Source organism: Ictalurus punctatus, chromosome 19, assembly GCF_001660625.3.
Source record: "Ictalurus punctatus breed USDA103 chromosome 19, Coco_2.0, whole genome shotgun sequence".
In the NCBI taxonomy this organism is placed as follows: domain Eukaryota; kingdom Metazoa; phylum Chordata; class Actinopteri; order Siluriformes; family Ictaluridae; genus Ictalurus; species Ictalurus punctatus.
In genome coordinates this window covers 180,659-188,884 of record NC_030434.2, presented here as the reverse complement: position 1 = coordinate 188,884, position 8,226 = coordinate 180,659, and the positions used below count along the sequence as shown (strand labels likewise).

At 40.0% G+C, this 8,226-nt stretch overlaps 1 protein-coding gene across 5 annotated transcripts in view; it reads left to right on the top strand.

Moving 5' to 3' along the window:
- The first annotated feature begins 289 nt into the window (after nt 1-289).
- Nucleotides 290-8,226, top strand: part of LOC108279581 (NLR family CARD domain-containing protein 3) — a 34,465-nt gene continuing 26,528 nt past the window's right edge. For 4 of the 5 annotated variants that reach the window (XM_047162195.2, XM_047162198.2, XM_047162197.2 and 1 more), the window contains exon 1: nt 3,120-3,266. The gene's annotated coding sequence lies outside the window, so the exon portion shown is untranslated. Of the gene's footprint in view, nt 549-3,119; nt 3,267-8,226 lie in introns of those variants that run through there. The other variant, XM_047162196.2, reaches the window with a different exon arrangement.

The window sequence follows — 8,226 nt, the reverse complement described above, 5'->3', positions numbered from 1 at the left end:
CGTAACTTGGTTAGTAACTTGGAAGTAAATATTAATGTCATTACTTTTACTGTTACTTTAGTAATTATTTTAATAAGTACTTTTGCTTGTACTTTTATTTATTCATTTATTCATTTGAGTACTTGAGTAAAAGTTTTGGCTACTCTACCTATCCCGGTTGCTAAGTCATTAATTGGGTATGGGAATTTTTTTTAAAGGTTAGTAACTTGAATATTTCACAAGTCATGTTGCTCAACTATGCGGAACAGTTTTTATATTTTCTTATTTCTCCTGCTACCTCAATCATTAGGTTGGCCTGTTTTGAGAGATGTAACTTGCTGTACAAGTTCAGGATTTTTTCTCTGTGGTTGAACAACCAGCTGCAGAATAAAGGTTAGTCACCATGGTCTCTTGCTACATCAATTAAAGTGTACCTTACTTGAACTAAACAGGCTCCTGTACAGGAGTTCAGGACTCTACCTCTGTGATAAACACCATGGCAAATCCAGTGGCAAAACTAAAGCTGGACTACTCTTTCAAACAACTTTCACACAAGCTCATTGTTTATGGTAAGTGCACTGATATATAGTCATAAATGCTAAAGAGACAAGTAAAAAACAAACAAACATCATGCATCATGCTGCATATTTATGCATAGGAAATGTAATAATTTTTTTTAAAAAGTTTTGTTTTGAATCACATTATCATTGACATATATAATGTCATATATAATATGTATTATATATAATGAATATATGAATATATAGAATATGTTTAATTAATACATTCTTGCATATTTGTACTTATTCTTCACTGACCCCTTATACTACAGCTGTGCCATTTATTTCCATATAATATAGGAGAAAAGACACTTTGTGTTAGTGTACTGTGGCCATTAATCTACATTATAAATGCATAAAAATATTCATTCAAATAAAAGCAACAGCTCTGCAATTAATAAAGCTCAAGAAGCATCATGACCAAAATATAAGACAGAACAATTGTGTAAGATTATATAATGAAAACAAATACATAAATAATATAAAAAGATTTAAATTGGTCCTAGAGTAAAAAATATACTTAATACATACTTGTTATCAAGCAAAAGTACAAATAGTAGACTCGGGTTGTGACAATACAATAAACATATCTTACAATACTATACCGGCTGATGGATCACAATGCCATAATGTGTTAATTCATAATACAAATCTACAAAATGAACCAAATTTACAGAAATGTAACCTTTGTGTATTCTGAAAAAGCAGTGAGATGTGTCATTTTAGCAAAAATAGTATTAAGTGCTGTATTGATGATACTACTGTTTAAAAAAATACAGTGGCATCAGCGGTATTTTGAAGCTCTAGTATTGCAACACTACTGTAGTACTGGTGTACCGTACAAGCCTACTGTAGTCTATGACAATGTCACATTGAGTACATTGTTTGTAATAGGTCTAAAAAAAAAAAAGAGGCAGATTTTAATTTTGTGTACTGTGGTATTATGCTGCTCACTTTTTGACTTATAAATCATATATACAGTACATTACAGTTTGTATTGTGCCTTGAAATCTTGAACAACTTACACAATTTTATGCCGGTCAACCTTTTCTGTAAATCTTTAGTAAATTTTGGTATGTCAAAGAGACATGAGGAAACAGTTCTGTTAATGTAATTGGCACATGGCCAGAGGTGGGTAGAGTAGTCACGCAGGCTGCCACATTTCAAGTAGAACAGGTTCCTGCATGTTACCTCATGTTAGATAAACTCACCATTGTATGCTATGAAGTTGAGCTTTGGCTTAACTGTTAACCAACTTGTGTCAGTTCAAATAGAAACTCCAGGCAGCTACATAGTTAGCTAGCTACATAACATTAAAATAAACACGTAACATTATGCTATTATTCAATCTGTATCAGTTAGCTTAATTTAATGCTATTAAAATTCAAGTACTATCCTACATTAGCCAAAGAAATATATTGTGAAACATAAATTCAGGTTGTTGTTTCTCAAATCACCAAGCAAATCATTTAAGTGTTTTAATATCAACTAATTCAAAATCCTCCTCAGTTATGACCCAGAGAAGTAACATTTTTAGACAGAGGAAAGCAGATGGGATGTGTGTGAAATCTGTGTGAAATCAGTGTAAAATAGCATTTAACATTTAGATTGCAAATAAATGTTGATAGGTTGTGACATCATTAACCATCCGAAAATGTGTGTATTCATGTCAAATTAAACTATTTAACACATTTTAAATACAAGTGTCATTTTCATTGTTAAATTATTGAGCTGTTGACTTGTAGGGAATAATTAAATCCTTTATTTATGAGAATGTATGATCAATAAAATATGTAGATTTTAAAGCTCAAAATTGTTGACTCTTAGTAAATCAGGCCTTTTTTCAGGTGTTAAATTAGATTTTTGTGTAAAATGTCTGGTTTAAGTTCATTAACATCTAACCGTATTTATGACTAACCAATTTTTGACAAATGCTTCAGAATCTTATATCACCACAGGTTTCAAAACACTAGATAAACTGTGTTGTTTTTTTCCCCTGCAATGTTAAACATGGATCCTGTAATTGTCTGTAGCAATAGGGGTATTTACTTTTAAAATCATTCATGAGTGATGACTTGGGCTTCATTATTGAACAGGGTAATTTTTCAGGCGATGTGCAAACATGATTGTATGGTCATGGGAAAAAGAAAGTACACCCTTCTTCAATTCTAGGTTTTTATTTATAAGCTCCTAAATCCTAAATAATTGGGTGGTCCTGATCAACTTCTAAAAAACAAATTTTCACTTCAAAATGTCAATATTTGGTTATTTTACCACACATACTTTTACAGTTTTTGCAGCTGCCAGTAATTCACAGTAAATTGCTGTAGTATATAAAAGGTTCACATGGCCATTATTTAAAAAAAATGTGGAAAATTAAAGTAATTTTTTTTCATATTGAGCATTTATACAGTTTCTTAAACATATTTTCATATGAATTTATCATATTTTTTAAATGTTGCATTCTGTGTGACCAAGTGAATTAGAAAATCACAGTACTGGTTAATTTCAGCAAAGGGATAGATCACGACATTTTAGATTTGCAAGTCAGCTCCCAACGTTCACCAGAAGAGTTGACTCAAAGAGTCGACTCATTACCAAACGACACAGTAATGAATCCTTCCGAGAGTGAGTAAGTTTTGTGGAGCTCTGAGAAAAGGTTTTTAAAATCTTTAACACCAGGCAGAAACGGTGATATTAATGTCCCACAGAGACTGTTGACTAAGGGTGAGTGATTTCTTTATTTTAAAAAACTTTATATAAGAGGAATGCATTGTAAAGAAAACTCATGTAAAATATAGCTGGAAATCTGGTGCGTGTGAGGTACAGGTACAACCTTACCTGTAAAACCGGTTTTTATCGGGTATGTGCTATATAGACCTGTCAACTCCCTCTTTCAATTTCTAATGAATTAAACATTCAGAATGTTTGGGGAATATACAGGGTGTACCAAAAGTCTCTGTACACCAGCGTCGTCAGTGGATGTTTGTGGATGTCCACTTCTCGGTTGGACTGCAACAATTCCACTCAGTGTTGTGTGTGTGATGAGAGTGCCATTTTTCCTGTTAAAGCATGGGTTCTCAAAATTTCTCACCTAGACAGGTATAATATACAGTATTGGTAAATATGAGCAAAGAAGGCTGTGAAATTTGAGTACCTTTTTCTTTTTGTTATTAAAAAAAAAAATCTGCAAACTAAGTGTTACAAATATAAACTTCAGACTAAAACTTCACGCAACTGTTTGTCCAATTATATGAGACTGAAAAGAACCCAATACACACACACACACACACACACACACACACACACACACACACCAGAATATATATTTTTAATTTAGGACTGAAGTTTAATTCATAAATACTTATGTATAATATAAACTAATATATATATATTATATATATTTATTTCTTTTTTCCTTTAACACATGTGAAAAGCAGCATTAGATCATTAATCCAATAATATTTGTGTTCCATACACTTGGTGCTCTGCTTTTTGTTTTCAGGAATGGAAATATATATATTTGCTCTGCTTTTTGTTTTCAGGAATGGAAATATATATATATTTTTTGTATGCATGTATGCAACAGTTTCAATCTATTAGAGACTTTTATTTTAACATAGTTTAATTGGTAAACTCAACATAAATGTCAATGCTCTCTTCAAAACAGTTTTGGAAAGGAACATTTGATCACTGATTTAACCCTACTATTATGTTGGAAAAAGGTAACTTCCATTATCTTATTGGTCAAAATGACTTCCACAGATTAAATACACACAAAAACAGCAAAGAACAGCTTAAAACATCCATCCATCCATCTTCAACCGCTTAATCTTTTTCAGGGTCGCGGGGGAACCTGGAGCCTATCGCAGGGAGCATCGGGCACAAGGCGGGGTACACCCTGGACAGGGTGCCAGTCCATCACAGAGCACACAATCACACATTCATACACTACGGACACTTTAGACACGCCAATCAGCCATGCATGTCTTTGGACCGCAGGAAACCCCCGCAACGGGGAGAACATGCAAACTCCGCACACACAAAGCCGCAGGAATCAAACCCCGACCCTGGCGGTGTGAGGCGAACGTGCCAACCACTAAGCCACCGTTCCCTAAATGAGGAAAGTCAAAAAATTTCAAAGAAACAAAGAGAGAATTAACCAGTATTTCATCTCAAATGTGTAAATGGGTCAAATTGACTCATAACATAATAGGAGGGTTAATAATAATTTAATGTTCAATTCTTTTTTTGCTGCTTTGTGTCCTCAAAAATAAAAAAAATATATTCAAATATCTTTTTGCTGTTATGCTTATGTATGTGAAGAGTTTAAAGCTACTGTGATGTAATGAAATGTAATATTATGAGTTACTGTTGATATGGCACAGTGATTGCCAAGAAAAAAATTAAATGGCACATCATATCAAAAAGGTTGCAGAGCCCTTGTCTATAGTTGTTGTATGGAGTGAAATCAGCAGAACCTGGAGTCAGCAGAACCTGAACCTGATTTGTTATATGGTCCAATGGTTGTTATAGCCAGGGGTGGTGCTGGGGTTGAGCTCCCATCAATAAAATGCTCCCACGGCGTGTGTCTCATATAGCCTCTGACAACCAAGCCCAACACCTGGCCTGCTAGAGTGGCTTAGTTTCTAAGCCCGGCGGACCTGCTTTTACAAACAGGAGAAGGGGCGAAGGTGGGTCACTGGCACCTTAAAACCCGTTGCTCACAGAAGAAGGAAAACTTCAAACCTCCAACGCCTTGCAACTACATCCATCCTAGACATGGAAAAGGCTTCAGGAGTAAACCTCCAGGTCAAATCAGGAGCCGGAGTCCCGAAGCCGGTTCAAGGCCAAATGTAGTCTTGTCCCGGCAACTTCTGCAACGTTGTTGGTGCCAAGCTGTATCCGCTTACGTCGTTCCCTTGGGTCCACCAGCTGCATAGAGAGGGGGGGGGTCTGCTGCATGGGCAACAGCTGATCCTCCATATCACCCTGCCCAGGCTTTTGTAGCTCCAATGGAGAGGACACTCCAGCACCACCGCAAGGTGCCGACACAACACAGGACCGGTATTAAGCTCATCCGATTGGTGAAGGAAACGGGCGCTAGGGGCCGCTACTGTCGGTGGAAGAGATCATTGTATATCACTGTACAGCTACTGCCCACCTTAAGCTGGACAGCCCCCAGCCAATAAGGTGCTGTCCCGCCATGGCTTGTCTGCTTCACTTGGGTGCGTGGAGCTTAGAGAATCATCTCGACAAGTAGGCCATAAATTCTGCACCAGGCAAGCAAGGAAAAAACTAGAAGTCTCCAGCTCTTTGCTTCACAAGCTGGAATGTCAGGACCATGTGTCCTGGTCTCACTGCTGATCTGCAGCATATCGACGACACATGCCAACTGCCGTCATTGACAAGGAACTCTCAAGACTCAAGGTCGATGTGGCCTGCCTTCAGGAAACTCGACTGGCTGACAGCGGCACTGTAAGAGAAGCTAGTTACAAGTTCTTTTGGCAAGGGAAACCCGTGCACGAATCACGTCAGCATGGTGTTGGCTTTGGTGTGAAGAACTCGCTTGTCCCAGTCATTGAGCCACCGTCATCAGGCACAGAAAGAATCCTCGCCCTCCGTTTGTCTATAGACTCGGGCCCAGTCAACATCATTAGCACGTACGCCCCGACACTATGCTCAACTCCAGATGAAAAGGACCAGTTCTACGAAGCCTTACATATAGTGATTTCCAGGATAACCAGTGCTGAAAGCCTTTGTCTGCTTGGGGACTTTAATGCTAGGGTGGGAGCTGATCATGAGGCCTGGCCCACCTGCCTTGGTTCTCACAAATGTGGAAAGATCAACGAGAATGGTCAGCGACTGATAGAATTGTGTTGCTTCCATGGCCTCTGCATCACAAACACCTTCTTCAAGTGTAAGGAGATTCACAAGGTGTCTTGGAGGCACCCATGCTCCCGCCATTGGTACCAGTTAGATTTAGTCATCACCAGGCATGCAGACCTTGCAAGCGTTCTCCTCACCCGCAGCTATCACAGTGCAGATTGCAACACCGATCACTCCCTGGTGGCTAGCCAGGTGCATGTATCGCCAAAGAAACTGCAACATTCCAAGAAAAAAGGTCACCCTTGCATCAACACCTGCTGTATAAACAATCCAGAAAAATCTGAGTAGTATGTCAGTAAGCTGCAGGAAGCCCTCGCTGAGAAGTCACTTGACGGTACTATTGACTCCAAATGGACACACATCCGTGAAGCTGTGTATAACTCAGCTATCAATGCTTACCGTAAGAAGGAGCAGACAAGTGCCGAGTGGTACGAAGCCCACTGGAAAGATATGGAGCCTGTAAGTGATGCCAAGAGGAAAGATCTTCTGGCATACAAGGTTGCGCCTAACCCCAGCACATTGGAAGCCCTCAGGGTTGCTAGAAAAAACGCCCAGCAGACTGTCCGCCACTGTGCAAACATCTACTGGCTGAATCTCTGCAGCAGTATACAGGCAGCTGCCGATACCGGGGATGCAAGAGCGATGTACGAAGACATCAAGAAGGCGACTGGACCCTCTGTCGTCAAGACTGCCCCACTCAAGTCCAAGACAGGAGAAGTCATCAGGGATCAGGGGAAGCAACAGCAGCGCTGGGTTGAGCATTACCTCAAGTTGTACGCAACCCAGAACGTTGTTACAAAGACTGATCTGGACGTTGTGTTGGGAACAGGGATATATCCCGCATGACATGCAAGACGCAAACATCTTCACGGTATATAAAAACAAAGGGGACCCCAGCAATTGCAACAGCTATCGGGGCATCTCCCTACTGAGCATTGTTGGAAAGGTGTTTGCCAGGGTTGTCCTGACATGTCTGCAGATCCTAGCCTCTCGAGTCTACCCAGAGTCTTAGTGTGGCTTCCGAGCTGGCCAGTCAACCATAGACATGATATTCTCACTACGCCAGCTTCAGGAGAAATGTCAAGAGCAGCAGATGCCCCTCTTTATCGACTTCATTGATTTGACCAAGGCATTTGACCTGGTTAGCCGGAGCAGAGTTTTCAAGCTACTGAAGAAGATCGGATGTCCACCACAACTTCTAGCAGTCATCACCGCATTCCATGAGGACATGCACAGCACAGTCTGCTTCAATGGTGAAACGTCTGATGCTTTTCCAGTTAGCAGCGGAGTGAAACAAGGTTGTGTCCTTGCGCCCACACTTTTTGGTATCTTCTTCTCCATGCTCCTCCAATATGCCTTCAGAGACTGCAGTGTGGGAGTCTACATACACACCAGGTCTGACGGCAAGCTCTTCAACATCTCCCACCTTCGTGCCAAGACCAAAGTCATTGAGTTACTCCTACGTGAGATGTTTTTCGCCAACTCTTAGAGCTCTGATCTCACATACGGAGGAAGGTTTGCAGCAGCTTGTCAGTCGCCTCTCCCACACTCCAAGGAGTTTGGGCTGACCATTAGCCTCAAGAAGACCAACGTCATGGCTCAGGGCACAGACCATCCTCCCATGGATGCAACCTGGAGGTTGTGGAGAGCTTCACCTACCTTGGGTCGACTATATCCTTCACAGTCTCCACCGATGCAGAGCTAAATCATAGGATTGCCAAGGCTGCAGGAGTCATAGCCAGGCTAAATCACAGGGTGTGGCAAAACTCCAACCTTACTATGAAAACCAAGCTGTGTG